A 14,033-nucleotide genomic window follows, 5' to 3' on the forward strand; every position below is an offset into this window, starting at 1 on the left:
TAACCCTCACCCTAACAATAACCATAACCATAACCCTCACCCTAAACCTAACCCTCAACCTAACACTAACCCTAACCCTAAACCTAACCCTCACACTAACCCTAACCATCACCCTAACCCTATACCTCACCCTAACACTAACCCTAACCCTCACCCTCACCCTAGCCCTCACCCTAAGCCTAACTCATCCTCACCCTAAACCTCACACGAACCTTAACACTAATCCTCAATCTAACCCTCACCTTCACCTTAACCCTAACCCTAACCCTCACCCTCAGCTAAACCCTCACCCTAACCCTAATCCTCACCCTCAGCCTCATGCTAACCCTAACTATAACCCTAAACCTCACCCTCACGCTAACCCTAACCCTAAACCTCAACCTAACCCTAACCCTAAAACTCACCCTCACCCTAGCCCTTACCCTAACCCTAATTCTAACCCTAACACTCATCCTAAACTGCCCCCTAACCCTAACTCTAACCCTAAACCTCACACTCACCCTAACCTTAACCCTAACCCTAACCCTAAACTTCACCCTAAACCTCACCCTAACGAAAATCCTCACCCTCACCCTCAAACTCACCGTAACTCTAACCATAACCCTAACAATAACACTAACCCTAACCCTAACTCTAACCATAACCCTCACCCTCAGCGTCACCCTCACCACAAATTTAACCCTAACCACAACATTAACAATAACCTGAAATCTAACCCTAACCCTAACCCTAAAACTTATCTTAATCCTCATCCTCACCCTCACCCTAACCCAAACCCTAAACTTAACCCTCACCCTAAACCTAAGCCTAATCCTTAAGCTAACACTAACCCTCACCCTCACCCTCAACTTAAACCTATTCCTAACCCTAACCCTATCACTAACCCTAACCCTCACCCTAACCCTCACCCTAGCCCTAAGCCTAACCCTAATGCTAACCCTAAACCTCACCCTAACCCTCACCCTAACCCTAACCCTAACCCTAACCCTAACCTTAACCCTCAACTTCATGCTCGGCCTAAGCCTTAGCCTAAGCCTAATCCTAACCCTAACCCTCACCGTAACCCTAACTGTAACACTAAGGATAACTCTAACCCTAAACCTCATTCTCACCCTAACCTTAACTCTAACCCTAACCCTAAACCTAAACCTCATCCTAACCCCAAACATAACCCTCACTTTCACCCTCACCGTAACTGTAACTCTAACCCTAACCCTAACAATAACCCTAACCCTAACCCTAACCCTCACCCGAACCAAAACCCTCACCCTAAACCAAACTCTCACCCTAACAAATACCCTCAACCTAACACTAACCCTAACCCTAACACTAACCCTCACACTAAACCTAATCCTAACCCTAAACCTCAATCTAACCCTCACCCTCACACTAACCCTAACACTAACCCTAAACTTAACCCTCACCCTAACCCTCCCACTAAAACTCTATCTAAACCTAAACCTCACCATCACCTTAACCCTAACCCTAACCCTAACCCTAAACCACACCATAACAGTAACCCCTAACTTCACCAGTACCGTCACCCTCACCATAACCCTAACCCTAACCCCAACAATAACACTCCCCCTAACCCTAAACCTAACCCTAAACCTCAAGCTAACACTAACCCTAACCCTCACCCAAACCCTAGCACTCACCCTAACCCTAATCCTAACCCTAATCCTCATTCTAACCCTCACCCTAACCCTAACCCTAACGCTCACCTCCAGTCTCACCCTCACCGTAACTCTAAACCTAACCCTAACAATAACACTAACCCAAACCCGAAACATCACCCTAATCCTAATCCTCACCCACAACCTCACCCTCAGCCTAACCCTAAGCCTAAGCATAACCCTCACAATAACCCTAATCCTAAACCTAACCCTATCCATACATCTCAACCTAACCCTCACCCTCCCCCTAACCCTAACAAAAAACCTAACCCTAACGCTCACCCTAACCCTCCTCCTCACCCTAACTCTAACCCTAAACCTCACCCTCACCCTAACACTAACCCTAACCCTAAAACTCACTCTAAACCTCACCCTAACCAAAACCCTCACCCTCACCCTCAACCTCACCGTAACTCTAACCCTAACCCTAACAATAACACTAACCTTAACCCTAACCCTAACCCTGACCCTAACCATAACCCTCACCCTCAGCCTCACCCTCACCGCAAACTTAACCCTAATCATAACACTAACAATAAACCTAACCCTAACCCTAATGCTAAACCTAATCTGCACCCCCACCCTCACCCTCACCCTCAGCCTAACCCTAAGCCTAAGCCTAAACCTAACCCTGACCCTCACCATAATCCTAAACTTAACCCTAAACCTAAACCTAACCCTAACCCTAAACCTGACCCTAATCCTCAGCCTCAACCACACCCTAACCCAAACACTAACCCTAATCCTCACCCTAAACCTAAGCCTAACCCTAACCCTCACCCTTACAATTACCCTCACCATAACACTACCCCTAACTCTCACACTAACCCTCACATTAACCCTAACTGTCACCCTAACCCTAAACCTCACCCTAACCCTAACCCTCAGCGTCACCCTAGCCCCCACCCTAACCTTAGTTCTAACCCTAACACTCACCCTAACCCTAACCCTCAACCTCACCCTAAAATTCACACTAAGCCTAACTCTAATCCTCAATCTATCCCTCACCCTCACACTAAACCTCACCCTAACCCTTACCCTAACAATGACCCTAATCCTAACCCTCACCCTTAGGGGAACATTCACCCTCAGCCTAACCCTCACCTTAACTCTTACTGTCACGCTCCCCCTATCAGTCACCCTAAACCTAACCCTCATTCTCACACTCACCCTAACCCTAAACCTATCCATCACGCTAACCCTAAACCTCAGCCTCACCCTTACCCTCAGCCTAAACCTAAGTCTAAGCTTAACCCTAATCCTATCACTCATTCTCACACTAGCCCTAACCCTAAACCTAATCCTAACCCTAACCCTCAACCTAACCCTAACTCTCACCTTCACCCTAACCCTTACCCTAACCCTCACCCTAACCCTAAACTTAACCCGAACCCTAAATCTCACCCTAACCCTAACCCTAACCCTAACCCTCACCCTTAGCCTAACCCTCACGTTTACCCTTACCGTCACCCCCACCCTAAACCTCACCCTTACCCTAACACTCAACCTAAAACTCACCCAAACCCTAACTCTAACACTAACCCTAACAATAAACCACACCCTAAACCTAACCCTCAATCTAACATTAACACTCACCCTCACCCTCACCCTCAGACTAAACATAAGGCTAATTCTAACCCTCACACTCCCCCTCTCCCTAACCCTAATCCTAATCCTAACCCTAAACCCTAACACACACCATCACCCTAACCCTCACCCTAACCCTAACTATAACACTAACACTAAGCCAAACACTCACCCTAACACTCACCCTAACCCTATCTCTAACCCTAAACCTCAAACTCACACTGACCCTAACCCTAACCTTAAACCTCACCCTAACCCTAACCCTAAACCTCACCTTCACCCTAGCCCTCACCCTAACCCTAATCCTAAACCTAATCTTCATCCTAACCCTCACACTAACCTTAACCCTAACCCTCACTCGAACCCTAACCCTCCCCCTCAACCTAACCCTCAGCCTAACCCTAAGCCTAAACTAAACCTAACCCTAACCCACACACTCACCCTCAACCTAACCCTAATCCTAACCATAACCCTAACACTTAACCTCACCCTAACCCTAAATCTAAAATTAACACTAACCTTAACCCTCATCCTAACCCTCACCTGAACCCTAACTCTAACCCTAAACCTCACACTCACCCTAACCCTAACTCTAACCCTAACCCTAAACCTAAACCTCCCCTAACTCTAACCCTCATCCTCACCCTCACCCTCACCCTAACCCTCACCTTCATCCTAATCCTCACCCTATCCCTAACCCTAACCAAACTACCTAACCCTTACCTTCCTAAACCCTCATCCTCACCCTCACCCACACCCTAACCCTCGCCCTCACGCAAGCCCTCCTCCTAACTGTAATACTAACTGTAATCCTCATTCTCACCCTCACCCCTCACTCTAAACCTAACCCTAACCCTAACCCTCACCCTCACCCTAACCTGACTCTTAATCTCAACCTCAACCTAAGCCTAATTCTAACCCTAACCCTCACACTAACGCTAACCCTCAACATAACCCTAACCCTTCCACTCACCCTAACACTCATCCTAACCCTAACTCTCACCCTAACCCTAAACCTAACCCCCACCCTCACCCTAACACTCACTGTCACCCTATCCCTCACCCTAAACCTAACACTCAGCCTCACCCTAACGGTAAGCCTAACCCTAACCCTAACCCTCACACTAAACCTAACCCTCACCTAACCCTAAACCTCAACTTCATCCTAAACCTAAACCTAAACCTAACACACATCCTAACCCTAACCCTAACCCTAAACCTCACCCTAAACATAACCCTCACCCTGACCCTTAACATACACCTCACACTAACCCTCACCCTAACCCTCTACCTAACCCTCACCCTCACCTTAACCCTAACCCTCACCCTCACCCTAACCCTAAACCTAACCCTCAACCTAACCCTAACCCTAACCCTCACACTATCCCTAAACCTCACCCTAACACTAACATTAACCCTCACCGTCAACCTCCCGCTAACCCAAACCCTAACCCTCACCGTCAACCTCACCCTAACACTAATGCTAACCCTAAACCTCACCCTCAACTTAAACCTCACCCTAAACCTTACCCTCACCCTAAATCTAACGCTAAACCTAACCCTAATCCTCACACTTACCCTAACCCTAACCCTCACCCTAACCCTCACATTCACCCAACCCTAGCCCTCAGCCGAATGATAAACCTAACCATCACTCTCACCCTCACCCTCACCCTAATCCTTACTCTCACCCTAACCCTAACTCTAACCATCACTCTAACTCTCACCCTAACCCTAAACTTGACCCTCACCCTAACCCTAACCATAACCCTCACCCTAACACTAACCCTAACCCTAACCCTCACTGGACCGCTAAACCTAACCTTAAACCTAACACTTACACTAACCCTCACCGTCATCCTAAACGTCACCCTAACCCTAACCCTCATACACATTCTTACCTTCAGTCTCACTTGAACAATCACCCTCACCCTAAACCTCAACCTCAACCTAAACTTCACACTAACACTAAACCTCACCCTCACCCTAAAACTCACCCTTACCCTCACACTCACCCTAAGCGTAACCCTAAACCTAACCCTAATCCTAAACCTAAGCCTCAACATCATCCTCACCCTAACCCTAAACCTAATTCTAACCATCAGACTCACCATCACCTTAACCCTAACCTGAACTCTAAACCTTAGCCTAAACCTAACTCTCATCCTATCCCTAATACTAACCCTCACACTCACACTAACCCTAACCCTAACCATAACCCTTACCCTCACCCTAAACCTAATGCTAACCTTAAGCCTCACCCTCACCATAACCATTATCCTCACACTAATCCTAACCCTAACTCTAAACCTAACCCTCAAAATAACCCTACCCCTCACCATAACCCTAACCCTACCCCTCACCCAACCCTCACCCTAACCCTAAACCTCACCGTAACCCTCAACCTCACACTAATCCTCACTGGCACCCAACCCTCACCCTAAACCTAACACTCATCCACACCTTAACTCGAACCCTCACCCGAACCCTCACCCTCACCCAACCCGAACCCTCACCGTAAACATCACCCTAACCTTAACCCTCACCCTAACACTATGCCTAACCCTCATCCTAACCCTCACCCTCACCCTAACTCTCAACTTCAACCTAATCCTCACACTAACCCTAACCCTCACCCTAACCCTCACCCTCACCCAACCCTAGCCCTCACCCGAAAGCTAACCCTAACCCTCACTCTCACCCTCACCCTCACCCTAACCCTTACTCTCACCCTAACCCTAACCCTAACCCTCACTCTAATTCTCACCCTAACCCTAAACGTAACCCTCACCCTAACCCTAAACCTAAACCTCACCCTAACGCTAAACCTAACCCTAACCCTCACGGGAATGCAAAAAGTAACGCTAAACCTAACACTTACACTAACATTCACAGTCACCCTAACTGTCACCCTAACTCTAACCCTCACACACACCCTTACCTTCACCCTCAACTGAACCCTCACCCTCACCCTAAACGTCAACCTCACCCTAAATTTCACACTAACACTAAACCTCAGCCTAACCCTCACCCTCACCCTAAAACTCAACCTTACCCTCACCCTCAACCTAAGCTTAACCCTAAACCTAACCCTAATCCTAAACCTAAGCCTCACCATCACCCTCACCCTAACCTTAAACCTAATCCTAATCCTCAGCCTCACCCTCACCTTAAACCAAACCCTAACCCTTAGCCTAAACTTAACACTCACCCTAACCCTAATCCTAACCCTCACACTCACCCTAACCCTAAACCTAAATGTAACCCTCACCCTCACCCTAAATCTAACACTAACCCTAACCCTCACCCTCATCCTAACCCTCACCTTAAACATTACTCTCACACTAACCCTAACCCCAACTCTAACACTAACCCTCACAAGAACCCTAACCCTCACCATAACCCTAACCATACACCTCACCCTACCACTAACCCTAACCCTAAACCTCAACCTAACACTAACCCAAACCCTCAACCTCACACTAATCCTCACTGTCACCCTAACCCTCACCCTAAACCTAACCCTCACCCACACCCTAACCCGAACCCTCACCCTCACCCTCACCCTCACCCAACCCTCATCTTCACCCTAAACATCACCGTAACCTTTACCCTCACACTAACCCTAATCCTAACCCTCACCCTCACCCTAACCCTCACCTTCATCCTAATCCTCACCCTATCCCTAACCCTAACCAAATTCCTAACCCTTACCTTCCTAAACCCTCATCCTCACCCTCACCCACACCCTAACCCTCGCCCTCACGCAAGCCCTCCTCCTAACCGTAATACTAACTGTAATCCTCATTCTCACCCTCACCCCTCACTCTAAACCTAACCCTAACCCTAACCCTCACCCTCACCCTAACCTGACTCTTAATCTCAACCTCAACCTAAGCCTAATTCTAACCCTAACCCTCACACTAACGCTAACCCTCAACATAACCCTAACCCTTCCACTCACCCTAACACTCATCCTAACCCTAACTCTCACCCTAACCCTAAACCTAACCCCCACCCTCACCCTAACACTCACTGTCACCCTATCCCCCACCCTCACCCTAACACTCACTGTCACCCTATCCCTCACCCTAAACCTAACACTCAGCCTCACCCTAACCATAAGCCTAACCCTAACCCAAACCCTAACCCTCACTCTCACCCTAACACTCACCCAAAAACTTACCCTCACCCTCACCCTAAAGCTAACCCTAACCCTAAAGATAACCCTCACACTAAACCTAACCCTTACCTAACCCTAACCCTCACCCTCATCCTAACCCTAACCCTAAACCTAACACACACCGTAAACTTACCCTAAACCTAAACCTCACCCTAACCCTAACCCTCACCCTGACCTAAACATACACCTCACACTAACCCTCACCATATCCCTAAACCTCAGCCTCACCCTCACCCTCAGACTAACCTTAACGCTGTCTTACCCTCACCCTCACCTCTTACACTCACACTCACCATATCCCTAATGCTAAACCTAACACTCACCCTCACCCTAACCCTCAACCTAACCCTCACCCTTACCCTAACCCTAACCCTCACCCTCACCCTAACCCTAAACCTAACCCTCACCCTAACCCTAACCCAAACCCTCACCCTATCCCTAAACCTCACCCTAACCCTAACACAAACCCTCACCGTCAACCTCACCCTAACCCAGACCCTAACATTCAACTTAACACTCACCCTAAAACTAACGCTCACCCTAAACCTCACCCTCAAACTAAACCTCACCCTAACCCTTATCCTCACCCTAAATCTAACGCTAAACCTAACCCTAATCCTCACACTTACCCTAACACTAACCCTAACCCTCACCCTCACCCAACCCTAGCCCTCAGCCGAATGATAAACCTAACCCTCACTCTCACCCTCACCCTCACCCTAAACCTTACTCTCACCCTAAGCCTAACCAAAACCCTCACTCTAATTCTCACCCTAAACCTAAACGTAACCCTCACCCTAACCCTAACCCTAACCCTCACCCTACCGCTAACCCTAACCCTAACCCTCACTGGAATGCTAAACCTAACCCTAAACCTAACACCTACACTAACCCTCACCGTCATCCTAAGCGTCACCCTAACCCTAACCCTCACACTCAGTCTTACCTTCACCCTCAGCCGAACCCTCACCCTCACCCTAAACCTCAACCTCACCCTAAACTTCACACTAACACTAAACCTCACCCTAACCCTCACCCTCACCCTCACCCTAAAACTCACCCTTACCCTCAAACTCACACCAAGCTTAACCCTAAACCTGACCCTAATCCTAAAACTAAGACTCACCATCACCCTCACACTAACCCTAAACCTAATCTGAACCCTCAGCCTCACCCTCACCATAACCATTACCCTCACATTAACCCTAACCCTAACTCTAACACTAACCCTTACAATAACCCTATCACTCACCATAACCCTAACCCTACTACTCAACCTATCCCGCACCGTAATCCTAACCCTAACCCTCAACCTCACACTAATCCTCACTGTCACCCTAACCCTCAACCTAAAACTAACCCTTACCCACACCCTAACCCAAACCCTCACCCGAACCCTCACCCACACCAAACCCTCACCCTCACCCTAAACATGACCCTAAACCTAACCCTCACCCTAACCCTAATCCTAACCCTCACCCTAATCCTCACCCTCACCCTAACCCTCACCTTCACACTAATCCTCACCCTACGCCTAAGGCTAACCTAACTACCTAACCCTTACCTACCTAAACACTCACACTCACACTAACCCTCCCCCTCGTGCAAGCCCTCCACCTAACCCTAATACAAACCATAACTCTCACCCTCACCCTCACCATAACCCTCACCCTAAACCTAACCCTAACCCTCATCCTCACCCTAAACCTCACCTTTACCCTCAACCTCAACCTAAACCTAATTCTAACCCTAACCTCCAAACTAACCATAACCCTCACCATAACCCTAAACCTCCCCCTCAACCTACCCCTCACCCTAAACCTAACCCTCAACCTAACACGCACCCTAACCCTAATGCTAACCCTCACACTCACCCTAACCCTCACTGTCGCCCTAACCCTCACCCTAAACCTTACCCTCACCCACACCCTAACCCTCACCCTGACACGAACACTCACCCTCAACCTAAACCTCAACCTCACCCTAAACATAACACTAACCCTAAACCTCACCCTAACCCTAACCCTGAACTTCACAATCACCCTAAAACTCACCCTTACCCTCACCTTCACCCTAAGCCTAACCTAAACCTAACCCTAATCCTAAACCTTAGCCTCTTCCTCCATCTCCCCCTAACCCTAACCCTTAGCCTCACCCTAACCCTCACCCTAACCCTAATCCTAACCCTCATGCTCACCCTAACCCTAACCCTAACCGTAACACTCACCCTCACCCTAACCCTAAAGCTAACCCTAACCCTCACCCTCACCCTAAACATCACCCTAACCCTTATCCTCACACTAACCCTAACCCTAAACCTAACACTAACACTCACATTAACCCTAAACCTTACCATAACCCTAAACCTACCCCTCACCCTAACACTCTCCCTAACCCTAACCCTCACCATAACCCTAAACCTAACCCCCACCCTCACCCTAAAACTCACTTTCACCCTATCCCTCACCCTAAACGTAACCCTCAGCCTCACCCTAACCATAAGCCTATCCGTTACCCTAACCCTAACCCTCATTCTCACCCTAAACCTCACCCTATCCCTTACCCTCACCCTCACCCTAACGCTAACCCTAACCATAAACCTCACCCTCAATCTAAACCTCACCCTCACCCTTACCCTCACAGTAACTCTAATGCTAAACCTAACCCTAATCCTCACACTTACCCTAACCCTAACCCTAACCCTCACCCTAACCCTAACCCTCACCCAACCCTAGCCCTCACCGAACGCTAAACCTAACCCTCACTCTCACCCTCACCCTCACCCTAAACCTTACTCTCACCCTAACCCTAACCCTAACCCTCACTCTAATACTCACCCTAACCCTAAACGTAACCCTCACACTAACCCTAAACGTAACCCTCACTCTAACCCTAACCCTAACCCACAACCTAAGGCTAACCCTAACCCTAACCCTCACTGGAACGCTAAACCTAACCCTAAACCTAACACTTACACTAACACTCACTATCATTGTAATGGACACCCTAACCCTAACCCTCACCCACACCCTCACCTTCACCTTCACCCGAACCTGAACCCTCACCCTAAACCTCAACTGCACCCTAAACTTCACATTAAACCTAAACCTCACCCTAACCCTAACCCTCACCCTGAACCTCACCCTAAAACTCACCCTTACCCTCACCCTCACTCTAAGCCTAACCGTAAAACTAACCCTTATACTAAACCTAAGCCTCACCATCACCCTCACCCTAACCCTAACCCTAATCCTAAAACTCAGCCTCACCCTCACATTAACCCTAAACCTAACCCTAACCCTTAGCTTAACCCTAAGCCTCACCCTAAACCTAATCCTAACCCACAGGCTCACCCTAAACCTAACCCTAACTGTAACCCTCACCCTCACCCTAAACCTAACGCTAACCCTAACCCTCACCCTCACCCTAACCATCACCTTAACCCTTACCTCACACTAACCCTAATCCTAGCTCTAACCCTAACCATCACACTAAGCCTAACACACAACATAACCCTAACCCTAACGCTCACCCTAACACTCACCCTAACACTAACCCTCACCCTAACCCTAAACCTAACCCCCACCCTCAACCTAACACTCACTGTCACCCTAACCCTCACCCTAAACCTAACCCTCACCCACACCCTAACTTTCACCCTCACCCGAACCCTCACCCTCACCCAACCCTCACCCTCACCCTAAACATCACCCCAAACTTAACCCTCACCCTAACCCTATTCCTAAGCCTCACCCTAACCCTCACCCTCACCCTAACCCTCAACATGACCCTAATCCTCACCCTATCCCTAACCCTAACCCTTACCTACCGAAATCCTCACCCTCATCCTCACCCTAACCCTCGCCAACATGAAAGCCCTCACCCTAACCCTAATCCTACCCATAACCCTCACCCTCACCCAAACACTCACCCTCAGCCTTAACCTAACCCTAACCTTAATCCTAACACTAACCCTCACCCTCACACTAACGCTCACCCTAACCCTAACCCTAAGCCTCACCCTATCCATTACCCTAACCCTGACCCTAACCCTCACACTAACAATCACCATAACACTCACAATCACCATAATCCTCACGCTCACCCTAACCCACAAGCTAACCGTTACACTCACCCTAAACCTACACCTAACCCTCACTCTAACCCTCATGCTAACCCTAAACCTAACCCTAACCCTCAACCTACAACTCACCCTAAACCTAATCATAACCCTAACCCTCACACTAATCCTTAGGCTAACACTAACCCTAAACCTCAACCTCAACCTAACCCTCACCCTAATCTTCACCCTAACCCTAAACCTAACCTCAAGCTAGCCCTCACCTTAACCCTAAACCTATCCCCAACCCTCACCCTAACCGTCTCCCTAACCCTCACACTCACCCTAACCCTCACCCTCACCTAAACCCTCACCCTCACCCTAATCCTCAACTTCACCCTAATCCTCAAACTATCCCTAACCCTAACCCTTACCTACCAAAACCCTCAGCCTCACCCTCACCCTCAACCTAATCCTCGCCCTCATGAAAGCCCTCACCCTAATCCTAATACTAACCGTAACCCTCAACCTCACCCTCACCCTCACCCTAACCCTCGCCCGCACACAAGCCCTCAACCCAAACCTAACCCTCACCCTAACCCTAACCCTAACCCTCATCTTCACCCTCACCCTAACACTAACCCTTAACACTAACCCTGACCCAGAACCTCAACCTCACCCTAACCCTCACCCTAATCCTTACCCTCACCCTAACCCTAAACCTAACCCTAAACCGATCCCTCACCCTAGACCTAAACCTAACCCTCACACTAAGAGTAACCCTAACCCTAACCCTCACCCTAACCCTAACCCTAAACCTCACCCTAACCCTAGACCTCACCTTAACCCTAATTCTAACCCTAACCCTCAGCCTAACCCTAACCCTAATCCTTACCCTAACCCTCACCCTCACCTAACCCTCAACCTCATCCTATCCTAAACCTAACTCTAAGCCTAACCCTCACCCTAAACCTAACACTAACCCTAACCCTCACCCTCATCCTTACCCTCACCCTAACCATTATCCTCACACTGAGCCTAACCCTAACTCTAACCCTAACCCTCACAATAAACCTAACCCTCACCATAACCCTAAACCTACACCTCACCCTAACCATCACCCTAACCCTAACCCTCACCCTAACCCTCACCCTAACCCTAACCCTCAACCTCACACTAATCCTCACTGTCACCCTAACCCTCACCCTAAACCTAACCCTCACGCACACCCTAACCCGAACCTCATCCTAACCCGAACCCAACCCTCACCCTCACCCTAAACATCAACCTAAACTTAACCCTCACACTAACCATAATCCTAACCCTCACCCTAACCCTCACCCTCACCCTAACCCACACCTTCATCCTAATCCTCACCCTATCCCTAACCCTAACCTAACTACCTAACCCTTACCTACCTAAACCCTCACCCTCACTCTCACCCACACTCTAACCCTCGCCCTCGGGCAAGCCCTCCCCCTAACCCTAATACTAACCCTAACCCTCACCCTCACCCTCACCCTAACCCTCACCCTAAACCTAACCCTAACCCTCACCCTCACCCTAAACCTCACCCTTACCATCAACCTCAACCTAAGCCTAATTCTAAACCTAACTCTCACACTAACCCTAACCCTCACCATAACCCTAACCCTACCCCTCACCCTAACAATCAACCTAACCCTAACCCTCACCCTAACAATCACCCTAACCCTAAACCTCACCCTAACCCTAAACCTAACTCCCCCACCACCCTAACACTCACTGTCACCCTATCCTTCACCCTAAACCTAACCCTCAGCCTCACCCTAAACGCAAGCCTAAACCTAACCCTAACTCTCTCTCTCACCCTAACCCTAAACCTTACCCCCACCCTTACCTATCGCTAACCATAACCATAACCCTCACACTAAACCTAAACCTCACCCTAACCCTAAATCTACCCCTCACCCTAACGCTCACCTCCCCCTAACCCTCACACTCATCCTAACCCTAACCCTAAACCTAACACACACGCTAACCCTAACCCTAACCCTAAACCTAACCCTAACCCTAACCCTCAGCCTCACCCTCACCCTCAGCCTAACCTTAACGCTAAATGTTACCCTCACCCTCACCTCTTACACTCACTCACCATAACCCTCGCCCTCGCACAAGCCCTCCCCCTAAACGTAATATTAACCATAACCCTCACCCTCACCCTCACCCCTCACCGTAAACCTAACCTTAACCCTCAACATAACCCTAACCTGACCTTTACCCTCAACCTCAACCTAAGCCTAATTCTAACCCTAACCCTCACACTAACCCTAACCCTCACCATAACCCTAAACCTAGCCCTCAACCTAACACTGACCCTAAACCTAACCCTGCCCCTAACCCTAAACCTAACCCCCACCCTCACCCTAACACTCACTCTCACCCTATCCCTCAATCTAAACCTAACCCTCAGCCTCACCCTAACAGTAAGCCTAACACTAACCCTAACCCTAACCCTCACTCCCACCCTAACACTCATGCTAAAACT

The sequence above is a fragment of the Dipodomys merriami genome, unplaced genomic scaffold (assembly GCF_024711535.1).
Source record: "Dipodomys merriami isolate MVZ:Mamm:240054 unplaced genomic scaffold, mDipMer1.0.p SCAF_117, whole genome shotgun sequence".
NCBI classification, from domain to species: domain Eukaryota; kingdom Metazoa; phylum Chordata; class Mammalia; order Rodentia; family Heteromyidae; genus Dipodomys; species Dipodomys merriami.